Source organism: Salmo trutta, chromosome 7 (genome assembly GCF_901001165.1).
Source record: "Salmo trutta chromosome 7, fSalTru1.1, whole genome shotgun sequence".
Lineage (NCBI taxonomy): Eukaryota > Metazoa > Chordata > Actinopteri > Salmoniformes > Salmonidae > Salmo > Salmo trutta.
The window spans coordinates 38093119-38108099 of NC_042963.1; the positions used below are offsets into that span (position 1 = coordinate 38093119).

Below are 14981 nucleotides of genomic sequence, written 5' to 3' on the forward strand. Positions count from 1 at the left end.
ATCACTTTTTATCACATCTGCCCAGACCGACTAGTCTCCACCCCTAACTCCAGCCCCATTATCACTTTTTATCACATCTGCCCAGACCGACTAGTCTCCACCCCTAACTCCAGCCCCATTATCACTTTTTATCACATCTGCCCAGACCGACTAGTCTCCACCCCTAACTCCAGCCCCATTATCACTTTTTATCACATCTGCCCAGACCGACTAGTCTCCACCCCTAACTCCAGCCCCATTATCACTTTTTATCACATCTGCCCAGACCGACTAGTCTCCACCCCTAACTCCAGCCCCATTATCACTTTTTATCACATCTGCCCAGACCGACTAGTCTCCACCCCTAACTCCAGCCCCATTATCACTTTTTATCACATCTGCCCAGACCGACTAGTCTCCACCCCTAACTCCAGCCCCATTATCACTTTTTATCACATCTGCCCAGACCGACTAGTCTCCACCCCTAACTCCAGCCCCATTATCACTTTTTATCACATCTGCCCAGACCGACTAGTCTCCACCCCTAACTCCAGCCCCATTATCACTTTTTGTCACATGGCCTCAGCCCGCACAATTTTGTTTCTCTCCATCGCCCACGCTCTTGACATTTTTTTATCATAAAACATTTGACCTTTCAATTCTGTGAATGACGGAGGATTGTCTGCTTTACAGTTTGAGTATACTTTTTAAAGATAATTGATGAGAAGAGTATTGTCCAACCCACCGGGTATCTCGGGTATCTTATTTCGTCGTTCGAGATTCCGCACAGATTATTACCGCAATTGTGAAGATCTATACAGGACCTATGCAGGCTATCTTGAACATGAATGCTTTATATGATAACATCACAAGAAATGTATGGTTACAATAACCTGAAAATGTGGCCATGGATGTGTTACTCATTCTAATGTTAAATGTTACATTAGTTTGTAAGATAGCCTTCACTTTAGGCTATTTACTGCATTATAAAAGTAATATTGAATTGGGTTTGGTTGACAATGCAACCAACTATCAACATTTAAAAGAGATGTATCTTCTGCTTGGATAGTTCCATCTGAGCAACTGGCTTAATTCCCATTCCCAACTTTTATTTTTGGTTGAGTTGGAGACATGAAACCAAATATCAACATTTGTTGGAGATTTATGTTCTGCTTGAATGGTTCCATCTGTGCCACTGACTTTAATTCCATTTGTCAACAAATGAATAATTGATATGTTGGATTCACATCTCCATCTCAACCAAACATTTTAGTAAAAGAATAGGACTAAATCAAATCAAACTATAGTGTTCTATTAAACCTACCCCTTGGAATAACTTTGATAGCAAATCTATTTCGTTTTTAAGTGGACACTCTACAACAATAATTCTCACAATAGCACGTGGTAATAGGCAGTGACAATCATCATAGCTAAGCAGGCCTGGGCTTGGTTAAAATCTTGGATGGGAGACCAGAGGGTTGCTGTAGATAGATCAATTCTCCAGGAGGTACTGCCCAGCTGATTTTTTCCTTTTCTGATAGTGGATATAAAGTTGAAAATTCAACATATTTTATACAAGGTTTGTATATGTTGAAATTTGGTTATCATGATGATATAATCCTGTGGTTGAAATTTCACCCTCAAAACAACAAATCCAATGTATTTTCTATGTTGAGAGCCCGTCAAAATAAACTGACAAATTAAGTTGAAACAATTTTGATTTAACCAGTTTGCGCCCAGTGCGAAGACAGAGGAGAGCAAAACATATTTGAGAGGACCGCGCATCAAAAATCATCCAAAAAAGTATCTAAATTGTATTGTGTACTTTTTGTACACAAAAACTCAACGTGTTTTACTTTACTTCAACGTGAGATTATTGGATATTTTAACATTGCATCCTCTGAGGCAAGATCTGTTCAAAATGCCTTATTTTCACACCTGGATTGGGCGAAGTAGCCTAAACATGCAGTGATGAGTGAGATGCGGACGCACATAGCCTAGTTTGGCATCGAGCCCTCTAAAAAATGATTTGTGATAGACTAGGCCCTATAAGAATATATGACTCAAATTACAAGAAAGCCCATCAGTAACCCTTACCTAACCATCACCTTACATTTCAACTTCAATGGGGCTAGGGACATCCCAATGATTCTGGATAGCAAGGACCGTTCTCCTGTATACCAGCTGTAATTATGCCACAGATAGAATAATGAGACGGGTGTTTCACCGGATGTGTACATAAATGTGAAGCATCCGGTTGGCGTTTCCACTCAATACCAAATATGGTGGTGAGAGGAAGCCCAGTGGCTGGCAGTGGGAGAAGATGGAGAGAGATGGAGGTTCTGTCCCCAACCAAGGAGGGCCTACAGCAGCACCTAGATCTTCTGCACAGATTCTGTCAGACCTGGGCGCTGAGTAAATCTAAGTAAGACAAAAAATAATGGTGTTCCAAAAAAGGTCCAGTTGCCAGGACCACGAATACAAATTCCATCTAGACACCGTTGTCCTAGAGCACACAAAAAACTATACATACCTTGGCCTAAACATCAGCGCCACAGGTAACTTACACAAACCTGTGAACGATCTGAGAGACAATGCAAGAAGGGCCTTCTATGCCATCAAAAGGAGCATAAAAATCGACATATCAATTAGGATCTGGCAAGAAATAATTGAATCAATTATAGAACACATTGCCCTTTATGGTTGTGAGGTCTGGGGTCTGCTCACCAACCAAAAATTCACAAAATGGGACAAACACCAAATTAAGACTCTGCATGGAGAATTCTGCAAAAATGTCCTCTGTGTACAACGTAAAACACAAAATAATGCATGCAGAGCAGAATTAGGCCGATACCCGCTAATTATCAAAATCCAGAAAAGATACGTTAAATTCTACAAACACCTAAATGGAAGCGATTCCCGAACCTTCCATAACAAAGCCATCACCTACAGAGAAATGAACCTGGAGAAGAGCCCCATAAGCAAGCTGGTCCTGGGGTTCTGTTCACAAACCCAAACAGACCATGCTGCATCTCAGTGCTAGAGGCGTCACTACAGACCCTGGTTTGATCCCGGGCTGTGATCGGGAGTCCCATAGGGTGGAGCACAATTGGCCCAGCATCGTCCGGGTTAGGGGAGGGTTTGGCCGGGGTAGGCCGTCATTGTAAAATAACAATTTGTTCTTAACTGACTTGCCTAGTTAAATAAAGGTAAAACACACACTACCGTTCAAAAGTTTGAGGTCACCTAGAAATTTCCTTGTTTTGGAAAGAAAAACACATTTTTTGTCCATAAAAATAACATCAAATTGATTGGAAATACAGTGTACAGTAGACATTTTTAATGTTGTAAATTACTATCTCAACGTCAACAGTGAAGAGGCGACTCCGGGATGCTGGCCTTCTAGGTAGAGTTGGAAAAAAAAGCCATATCTCAGACTGGCCAATAAAAAGAAAAAATGAAGATGGGCAAAAGAACACAGACACGACAGAGGAATCTGCCTAGAAGGCCAGCATCCCAGAGTCGCCTCTTCACTGTTGACGTTGAGACTGGCGTTTTGCGGGTACTATTTAATGAAGCTGCCAGTTGAGGACTTGCGAGGCGTCCGTTTCTCAAACTAGACAGTAATGTACTTGTTCTCTTGCTCAGTTGTGCACCAGGGCCTCCCACTCCTCTTTCTATTCCGGTTAGAGCCAGTTTGCGCTGTTCTGTGAAGGGAGTAGTACACAGCGATGTACAGTACAAGATCTTCAGTTTGTTGGAAATTTCTCGCATGGAATAGTCTTAATTTCTCAGAACAAGAAAAGACTGATACGTTTCAGAAGAAAGGTCTTTGTTTCTGGCCATTTTGAGCCTGTACTTGAACCCACAAATGCTGATGCTCCAGATACTCAACTAGTCTAAAGAGGGCCAGTTTTATTGCTTCTTTAATTAGGACAACAGATTTCAGCTGTGCTAACATAATTGCAAAAGGGTTTTCTAATGATCAATTAGCCTTTTAAAATAATAAACTTGGATTAGCTAACACAACGAGCCATTGGAACACAGGAGTGCTGGTTGCTGATAATGGGCCTCTGTTCGCCTATGTAGATATTCCATAGAAAATCTGCCGTTTCCAGCTGCAATAGTCATTTACAACATTAGCAATGTCTACACTGTATTTCTGATCAATTTGGTGTTATTTTAATGGACAATAAATGTGCTTTTCTTTCAAAAACACTGACATTTCTAAGTGACCTCAAACTTTGGGACGGTAGTGTACATATATATAAAAACCTGGTGCCTCAGGATAGCAACACAATTAGACCAAACCAAATCATGAGAAAACAAAAAGATAATTACTTGACACATTGGAAAGAATTTACAAAAAAACTGAGCAAACTAGAATGCTATTTTGCACTAAACAGAGAGTACACAGTGGCAGAATACTTGACCACTGTGACTGACCCAAAATTAAATAAATCTTTGACTATGTACCGACTCAGTGAGCATAGCCTTGCTATTGAGAAAGGCTGATTAAGGCAGACTTGGCTCTCATAGAGAAGACAGGCTATGTGCACACTGCCCACAAAATGAGGTGGATGATGTATGACCATATTAGAGACACATATTTCCCTCAGATTACACAGACCCACAAAGAATTAAAAAACAAATCCAATTTTGATAAACTCCAATATCTATTTGGTGAAATACCACATTGTGAAATCACAGCAGCAAGATTTGTGACCTGTTGCCACAATAAAATGGCAACCAGTGAAGAACAAACACCATTGTAAATACAACCTATATTTTTGTTTATTTATTTTCCTTTTGTACTTTAACTATTTGCACATCATTACATTTTTGACATTTTAGTCATTTAGCAGACACTCCTATCCAGAGCGACTTACATACATTTCATTTCATGCATTTCTTTTCTTTTGTATTGGCCCCCCGTGGGAATCAAACCCACAACCCTGGCATTGCACACACCATGCTGGCGTTGCAAACACCATGCTCTACCAACTGAGCCACAGGGAACACTGGATTTGTTATTCTTTTGGAACTTTTGTGAGTGTTTATTCTTTTTTTTTGTACCTTTATTTAACCAGGTAAGCTAGCTGAGAACAAGTTCTCATTTACAACTGCGACCTGGCCAAGATAAAGCAAAGCAGTGCGACACAAACAACAACACAGAGTTACACATGGAACAAACAAGCGTACAGTCAATAACACAATAGAACAAAAGAAAGTCTATATAGAGTGTGCTCAAATGGTGTGAGGAGGTAAGGCAACAAATAGGCCATAGTAGCGGAGCAATTACAATTTAGCAGATTAACACTGGGGTGATAGATGAGCAGATGATGATGTGCAAGTAGAGATACTGGTGTGCAAAAGAGCAGAAAAGTAAATAAAAACAATATGGGGATGAGGTAGGTAGATTGGGTGGGCTATTTACAGATGGACTATGTACAGCTGCAGCGATCGGTTAGCTGCTTAGATAGCTGATGTTTAAAGTTAGTGAGGGAAATATAAGTCTCCAGCTTCAGCGATAAGGCGGAGCTTTACCTAGCATAGACTTATAGATGACCTGGAGCCAGTGGGTCTGGCGACGAATATGTAGCGAGGGCCAGCCGACTAGAGCATACAGGTCACAGTGGTGGGTGGTATAAGGGGCTTTGGTAACAAAACGGATGGTACTGTGATAGACTGCATCCAATTTGCTGAGTAGTGTTGGAGGCTATTTTGTAGATGACATCGCCGAAGTTGAGGATCGGTAGGATAGTCAGTTTTACTAGGGTAAGTTTGGCGGCGTGAGTGAAGGAGGCTTTGTTGCGAAATAGAAAGCCGATTCTAGATTTGATTTTGGATTGGAGATGTTTGATATGAGGCTGGAAGGAGAGTTCACAGTCTAGCCAGACACCTAGGTATTTGTAGTTGTCCACGTATTCTAGGTCAGAACCGTCCAGAGTAGTGATGCTAGTCGGGCGGGCGGGTGCCGGCAGCGAACGGTTGAAAAGCATGCATTTGGTTTTATTAGCAGTTAAGAGCAGTTGGAGGCCACGGAAGGAGTGTTGTATGGTGTTGAAGCTCGTCTGGAGTTTAGTTTACACAGTGTCCAAAGAAGGGCCAGATGTATACAGAATGGTGTCGTCAGCGTAGAGGTGGATCAGGGAATCACCTGCAGCAAGAGCAACATCGTTGATATATACAGTGAAAAGAGTCGGCCCGAGAATTGAACCCTGTGGTACCCCCATAGAGACTGCCAGAGGTCCGGACAGCAGGCCCTCCGATTTGACACACTGAACTCTGTCTGCGAAGTAGTTGGTGAACCAGGCGAGGCAGTCATTTGAGAAACCAAGGCTATTGAGTCTGCCGATAAGAATACGGTGATTGACAGAGTCGAAAGCCTTGGCCAGGTCGATGAAGACGGCTGCACAGTAATGTCTTTTATCGATGGCGGTTATGATATCGTTTAGTACCTTGAGCGTGGCTGAGGTGCACCAGTGACTAGCTCGGAAACCTTATTGCACAGCGGAGAAGGTACGGTGGGATTCGAAATGGTCAGTGATCTGTTTATTAACTTGGCTTTCGAAGGCTTTAGAGAGGCAGGGCAGGATGGATATAGGTCTATAACAGTTTGGGTCTAGAGTGTCACCCCCTTTGACGAGGAGGATGACCGTAATAGGGGTTGCAACAATGGCGGCGGATAATTTTAGAAAGAGGGTCCAGATTGTCTAGTAATGTTTACTGTTTACTGTTGATTTTTTATTGTTTATTTCACTTTTGTTAATTATATATTTAACTTGCTTTGGCAATGTAAAAATATGTTTCCCATGCCAATAAAGACCCTTAAATTGAATTGATAGATTTTGGCCGACATTCTGTTAATTTTCTCATCATGAAACATTTGATCTCAATACAGTTTTTGGTTTCCAAAACGGGAATCTGTTACGAACATAGTGGACTAAGTTCCGTAGACTTTATCGTTTGCCAAAGTTAACAAACAAAAAAATGCGTGGTTCACAAGGAGTGCAAAGGCGAATTGAGTTGATACACACGCGCACTTCAGAGTAGGCGTTCCCTACTGGAATATGCAAGCATATGCTAGATCGCGCCAATAGGCTCTTGTTAGCTCTTGTTTGGCTCTGCCCACTTCCTTGCTTGTTCTTCCCACTATGATTAATTTGCTCCCATTGGAAACAACAGGCTGTGGTCTATCTTGTGTTAGTTATACAAATCTTTGGTCGTGGGAGGGAACCTCCGCTCGCTGGGGCTCGAGCAGGAAGGATGCGCTGCAGGCTTTAGCAGAGACAAGAAAAGTGTAGTTTACAGTTCTGACGGAAGATAAATGACAGCTCATATTGCAGCCTGGACATCTTACATTTGGAATTCGTAGGTGAGTTTAACCTCTGAAAACGACATTGTTTGCGTCCTGTCTTTTCCGAGCCGGCGTTGGAGACCACAGCATTTTCCTCAACTTGAACTTTAGGAAGTGGTGACTTGAGAATTAAACAACATTTGACAAGTTGTCGGTAACCAGCTCGTAACTTGTCAAATTGACAAATAGTTACTTCTTAAATACACAGTTCACGGTGACATTTCGTTTATTGCGTTTACATTGGTGCAGTAGGCTAGTTCGTATGATTTTTTTTAACGATATTTTGAGCCAATTCATGCAGAGGCATTAGTGGAAACTAAGACTATTCAGGGCAGCTCTGGTTGTACAGCTAGATATTTTCTAGTCGCTTCGGGGATAATTTTAGCTAACGCTTTGCATTTTGGTATACCAGAAGTACATTAATTTCCAATGGAACGCTGCGTTTGCCTTGCAACATTGCGTTGCAGAGGCAGTGCGTTCTGTGTGGTGCATACCAGTGGAGACTGCTGAGGATTAGGACAGCGCATAATAATAGCTGGACTAGTTAGGCATCAAATACATGGAAACCATAGCTTTGTTCGAATACTCATACTAACCGTACTATTTGTGACGTGAAATTAGTATATAGTATGGATATAGTTAGTATGCCAAAAGTTCCCGGATGTCGTACTAAATTCGCCAAAATATGAAGTATACACGCAGAGGACACTATTTCCATACTATTAGGGCCAATAATGCAATTCTTCAGAAAATTGGCGTTTCTTTACAATGTTTTCAGATTTGAAGAAAATGATGGAAAATATGCAAAAAATGACTTTAAAAATAAGTTACATTACATGTTATGTTGGCTGACAATTTGTTAGCTACGCTATCCTTACAAACCACATAGCATTACAGCAGTATGTACCGGTATGTTAGCTAGTTAACTAACGTTAGAGGATACTAATACATCGACCTTGCCAGGCAGTATATTAACTATCTGCTATCTAACTAACTAATCAACGTTTATTGACTTGATTATTCACATCATTCTTAGCCAAGTGGTATAGTCGTTGTTGAATATGGCCAGTGTCAGTAAATGTCAGCAAAAAACAAAAGCGTAATAAATTGTTGCCTGCAGCACAGTTAGTCACCAAAGCTCTGGATAACATGAAAACAGCCTAACCAGCTCTGCTATGGCGAGTAAAATGGTCAGTGAGATGCACTCTGAACACTCCCAAGTGTGAAAAGCTATACATTTACAATCTGACAACTCTCTGGATTTACAAATATTGAATTTACGAACACACCCGAAATCGTCAAATGTTTAGCTAGTCATTTGTTATGCTAAAAAGCTAGCAAGAGGATGCATAGCAATAGCATCAACTTCCGGTAGACAGGCGAATCTCTAATACGCTCAACTGAAATGATACCGTTCGTTTAGAGTATACTAAAAACAACTATAAGTATATACTCATTAAGTATGTAGTATAAAGCATGTTAGTATGGGTATTCAAACACAGCACCTGTGTTTGATGTATTTGATACCATTCCACCTATTCCGTTCCACCCATTACCAGGAGCCCATTCTCCCCTATTAAAATGACACCAACATCCTGTGGTGCATATGTTGGATTTATCATTTATCGTTGAATTTATCGACAGCGTCATTGCATTTTGGTACACCAGGAGTACATTCATTTCCAATGGAACGCTGCGTTTGCCTTGCAGCATTGCGTTGCAGAGGCAGCTGCAGTGCGTTCTGTGGTGCATACCTTGGACTTATCGAACGTATGCGTCAAACTGTATGCGTAGATGGTTGACAGAAATGGTAGCAGAAGGTGAATGTTGAACTTTTGTTGCACACATCCTGGTGATGCTGCGTACTATTTTGCGCAATGACGCTATCAGTGTGATAACCCTTTTCCTAACCTTTAAATTATGACTCCAGTACATAGGTGGGAGGCAGGGGAGCTCCAGTACAGTAGATGGCGGTAATGACCATTATGTTGGATGCAAACGGCCGATAAACCACACAGAAGAAGTGGCGGGGGTAACAACGGTAGTGCAGGTGTTTGGAGGGCGGGAGCGAAGGACACTGTCTACCGGTACAGAGGACTCCGGTACAGAGCAGGCAGTGGTGAAAACACACCAGTAGTGTCCTTCGCCCCCGCATGTTGGCCACTGTTTTCCCACAGTTCTGTTAACGACAAGGGCAGGTGTTTGGCAGGCGGGAGCGAAGGACACTGTGTTAGCCAGTTAGCCCTAAGGAGGACTCCAGTACACAGTAGGCGGAAGGTGGGGACGACACGTGTGCTAACTAGCAAGTTAGATAGCACAGTGTCGCTAGCACACGGTGTTGCCCCGCCTGCTGTGTTTCCCGGAGTAGCTAGCGGTTTTCTCCGGTACACAGCTTCCGGGAGGCGACACTAGTTAGCACATGGTGTCGGCCCAGCCTGCTGTGCTAGTGGGAGGCGGGAGGGCAACCGGTAGACAGTGTCCTTGGTCCCCACCTGTCGGGCACTTTTTTTCCCCCTGCAGTTCTGTTAACGATGGTAAGGGCAGGTGTTCGGCAGGCGGGAGCGAAGGACACTGTCTACCGGTGTCGCTCTCGCTAGTTAGCAAAGAGGACTCTGGTACACAGCAGGCGGTGGCAAAAAAACTTGAATACTTTATTACCCCTTTGACCCACATTCAAATGTGTCACACAAGCATGAAGATGTCATGCTCGACAGGGGCGTTCATGCAGGAACCAATGGGGTGCTTGAGCGGGGCACTCATGCAGGACCCAATGGGATGCTTGAGGGGGGTCAATCCTCCAGATGGCATCCAATGTGATGGTGGTAATGCACCGTATACTGTACTGGAGTGCCCTTTCCTCCCACATATGTACTGGAGTCATAGCTTAAACATTTACAAATAGTAGTATAAAGAGGGGTTCCTGCAGATGCAGGAACGTCCCAAATTGTGGGCTGCAGTTGCACACTATTGACTGTAGGTGTGAGGTAGCATAGTCCAGTGGTTCCCAAACTGTGGAGCGTGGCCACTAGGAGCGGCACGAGAGGTCGGCAAGGAACTGTCTGGCTTTCAACTTACTCCTGAAAGTTGTAATAGTTGAATGTGCAATTTCGAAACTGGGTAGTGCATCAGCAGTTTTCCTATTCAAGTCAGTCATTTTAGACCTTAGAGAGCTATTAATAACATGTCAAATGTCCAGATCAACTAGCCCAGGTCAGCTATTGTTTTTTAGGCCGTTGATTTTGTTGTAATGTTTAAGTCACCCAAATAGCACATGAACACACATTTGAAATGGCAAAAATGTGTGGAATTGCAGGAAATTAGCTTTAAAATGGCCAAAAAAAGTCTCCATCCCATGGCAAAATGTAGTTTCAGGAAATAAGCTATAAATCTGCAACATTTTCTCTCAGCCATCAAGGGTGGGGTTGTCATGAACGGTGCTTGTGCATATAAAAATAGCAATTTTGTATTTTAAATTAAAATGGTGAACAAAATCATCTGTGATGTTCATTTATGCCCACTCGTCACGAACTCGCACACTGTCTAGTCTGCCATTAGGCCCTATTTCCTTATGAATTTTGCCATTTCTTCCTAGAAGCAAGCATTATACCGCACATGACTATATTATTCATTAGTTTATTTGTTAGCAATAAGCTACTGTTTTAAGTTCATACCCAGTTCATCAGGAACATTTTTGTATGGAAAGGTATTTCCGTATAATCGGTTCCACACACAAATGCAGTTATTTTCCTGTCTCAAGCCTACCAGAGTGAAATGTGGTTTCTGTGCACAGATTCATCGTAACACTCACGAGCAAGAAACTGTTTGTTTCATTCTGTTAATGCTTTCCTTTGTTCATACTTCCCACGTTGTGTCGGAGCTCCTTGTGTCTTGTCTTGTCTGTGTAATTTGAGGTTCTAATCCCATTTCTGACATTCCTTCAGGGACAGCATATAGCCTAGATATACTTTGGGTCGGACAGGGGTGTAGGTGGATCGCGGGTTGAAATGTTTTGTCCATTTATACCAAGAATTTAATTATTATACAGTCAATTCCTTAAAATTAGATACAAGCCAATACTCATCTTTAAAAAGTTGGATGTTTTGAAGCGGTGGGGTTTTATTCATTCCTTTTTTTCCCTTCTTCTTTGGTATGAGTGTGTATTGTTCACTGCTCAATTCTTATGGTGTGATGTGATTCACCAGACAGCTGAAATGGTGGGACACAAAGTAAAAATGGCAGGCGAGAAACCAAAGGTTTGCTGGTATGAATCCCAACAGGAAACATCTGGTGGGATTCCAGGTATCCTAGATGTATTGTCCTAAGTACAGCACCAGTGACCTAGTCAAGAAGTTCACCACTCTTGGCCTATTATTGGCTTAAGAGATGTTGGACTATTAGGTACAGGGTCACGGGTTCAAGTCCTGAATGGACTTCCCCTGTATTGGCAGCAATATGATACAGTATACAAGAATGTTATATTGTCCATCTGAAGATATATTTAAACGTTTAGTCAATAGAGTGTACAAAGTTGAATAGATCTCAACATAATGGAATGCTTGGCCTGATTCTGGGTATCTATCAGTGATAGTGTTTCCTAAGTATTATGTTTTGGAAGACAAGGAGGTCAGGCTTTTTTATGAGCCACAATGCATCTCTCAGCTCAACAACTGGTAAACAAGTACTGTTCTTGCAGTTATGAACCCACTTTTGGTGGATATGCTCTCTAAACTACAGCAGTTTCATATGAAGGGATTTCTATAATAAGCAATGTAGTCTTAACATCCAGATGTTGATTCTGGGTTTGAACTGCAAAACCTATCTATTATCAACTTGGCTACCTGTTGCTTTGGCCACCTTGTTTATTTTGTCCACATATGCTATTTCCTGTTTGTGGCTTCACCAGCGATTTTCAAACACTTGGGTGAAAAAATGTTTAAAATAATTGTCAGGGTAGAGTACAAAACTTCTAAAATGAGATCATGTGAATTAATACATATTGTGCTAACTGAAATCAAGGGTGATTCTCATGAAACCAGTTTTAAACATGTCTGAAGCAAGTTAAATGACAAAACCATGATATATCTGCAAAAATCAATGATCATTCTGAGGACTAAGTAGCGTAGTTGTTGGCAAAGTGTCTTATTTTAAATAGATAATACATTTTTGCCAGATTATTGTACATTCACCCCAAATTCTCATTACGGGAATTACATTCTCAGGTCATTTTATACAGTTATACATCACAAAAACCTAACTTATTTTAATAAAACAGTTAAGTATGTTGCTGTAGTTTGGCCATAAATCATAACAATGTTATACTAGTTGAAGTTTACATTAAACTATAATATTTATTATGTACAAACGCACACAGTGTCTGTGGACATGTCTCATTACCATAACACTTTTTGAAGTTCCTGTGAAAACTCCAATCAGTTTTTAAATAAAGTTGTATTCACTAATGTCAATCATCTAGAGCAGAGTTTCCCAAACTCTGTCCTGGGAACCCCAAGGGGTGGATGTTTTTTTGTTTTTGCCCTAGCACTACACAGCTGATTCAAATAATCAAAGCTTAATAATGAGTTGATTATTTGAATCATCTGTGTAGTCATAGGGAAAACTCCAAAATGTGCACCCCTTGGAGACCCCAGGACTGAGTTTGGGAAACACTGATCTGGAGGATTTGTAGAAGTAAATTTATTTGCTTTCATGCCTTCAGAATGAGGTTCTTATTCTCAAACAATCCCTTCAACCCACTTGGCCTTCTCATTAACAAAACGACTAAAAAGCTGAAATTGTGAAAGTCTGAATTTAAATGTTTTTATTTATGTTTAACTCAGGCCTTTTCATTACGGGAGCAGTGTTAAAACATCATTTGAAATTGATTTGTTTATTACTTGTTTGGACTGTAATGAAAATGGTGGTAAAATGCATAATCTGATAAAAAAACAAATAATAATTGCGAAATAGATAAGTAAAGGTCCTAATCGCAGTGATCCAAAAGGAAATTTCATAAATGACACTAGGTTTTTTTCATCAAATGTCAGTTTTGTGAGAATGACCCACTAAACCTACTAGACCAAAGGTCTGATATAGCCGCATTATAATCCACGTGTCAGCTGTGCTACAACTTCTCTCTTCATTTTGTTATACATTATTGGTATGGCGTCTTGGGAGAAATATGTGCAAGATGGAATCTTGTAATCTCCTGTCCAGCTTATTTATCATCTTCTTGAAGCCATCTTTGCTGACTGTGTTAATATTAATAGGAACCATGTCTTTGGCTATGTGATGGGTGATAGCCTCAGTGATTTTTATGTGTCTGCGTGATGCTTTTTCGTAGGGCGTTGCATTTGAAAACGCCTCGGCAATCAATGTCTGTTTAATGTTAGTAGTTGAGGGGCTTTGCTGCTGTCGGGTGCTTTTTTTTCATCATACAATCATTGTAAAGTAAGGGATGGTTCTTCTTCAAATGATTGAATACATTTATGTTGGGTCTTGTTGCCACAACTCTTGAGGCACTTTTTGCAAAACACTTGCATTTGGTTGACTGACATCTGTTTGCCTGTAGACTAAATACTGCCATACAACTGAAGATGTGCCCTCCTTTCACACTGAATCAATGTTCTCATTAGCACTAGCAGCACTTATGTTTCCGAAACACACTCTGCCTACAATGGAGCTACGGTGAAGTGAAGCCCTTTCTTTCCTCACTAGCATCTAACTGCCCACTTTAAGCAGGGACACTCGTAATTGGCCAGCATGTGCATGCCATGCAGAGTGCGAGAGCCCGCTTGTGATTGGTTAGCATCATCTGTGCATGTAGAGAGTGAATGAACGGAGTCTAGAAGGTACCACAGTCTACAACATCCCCAAGGGACACTGTACAGGCCAGTGTGTGTAGTGACGATGACATGTGCTGTTCTAATGTTTTTGTATGTGTTTATGTGTTCTCTGTTTTTAGCCTATGGATGTTATGTACTTTTGAAGCACTGCAAAATGAAATTGATTGAACTTGGAACCATGATTGTGCCAATATTATCTCATTTATTTTCTACATTCAATTTTGTTTTTAACCATACCTCAGTCTGAGTATACTTATTATCATTACCGAAATCATCAACCTCATTTCCGAAACCTATATATCATTACCGTAACAGGTGTTAATTTTAATGAATGGAAAAATAGTACTTTGCTATTAAATGCATGTGCAGAATCTATACGTTCTGTTCTTTCAGGCTTGCCACATCATTTTGAAAATATGTCAGGTGCCTTGATGTTTTCAGACCGTTGCGGTAATGAGATTTTTAAGGACTTGTTTAGGATTTGTTTTTCAAAAAGGTGTTAAATTGTCAGTAAATGTTTTTAAATTAATGCTCACAAACACTTTAGACCTTATTATTAATGCCTAAAAATATATAATTTTAAAGATTTCATATTTGAAATGTTTGAAACCAAGATTTCGTGAGAATCACCCGGGTTATTCCATTTGATTTCAATCACATTTTGACGGCACAACTTTTGATTAAAATGAAACTTTCTATAGATATTTGAACATGGTGGAAGTGGTCAGAAAGTAGCTTTTTGGACCTCAATGGCAAAATATTTATGAGATCAAGGTGCTCAGAGTTGACACATTTTGCAT

The 14981-nt window shown here is 40.9% G+C and overlaps 1 long non-coding RNA gene across 1 annotated transcript in view; it reads left to right on the forward strand.

The window, feature by feature from the left end:
* The first annotated feature begins 7107 nt into the window (after positions 1-7107).
* The window catches only part of LOC115197357 (uncharacterized), a 445749-nt gene continuing 437875 nt past the window's right edge, over positions 7108-14981 (forward strand). The window contains exon 1 of the long non-coding RNA XR_003879005.1: positions 7108-7357. This is a non-coding gene — a long non-coding RNA (uncharacterized LOC115197357). The remainder of the gene's footprint in view (positions 7358-14981) is intronic.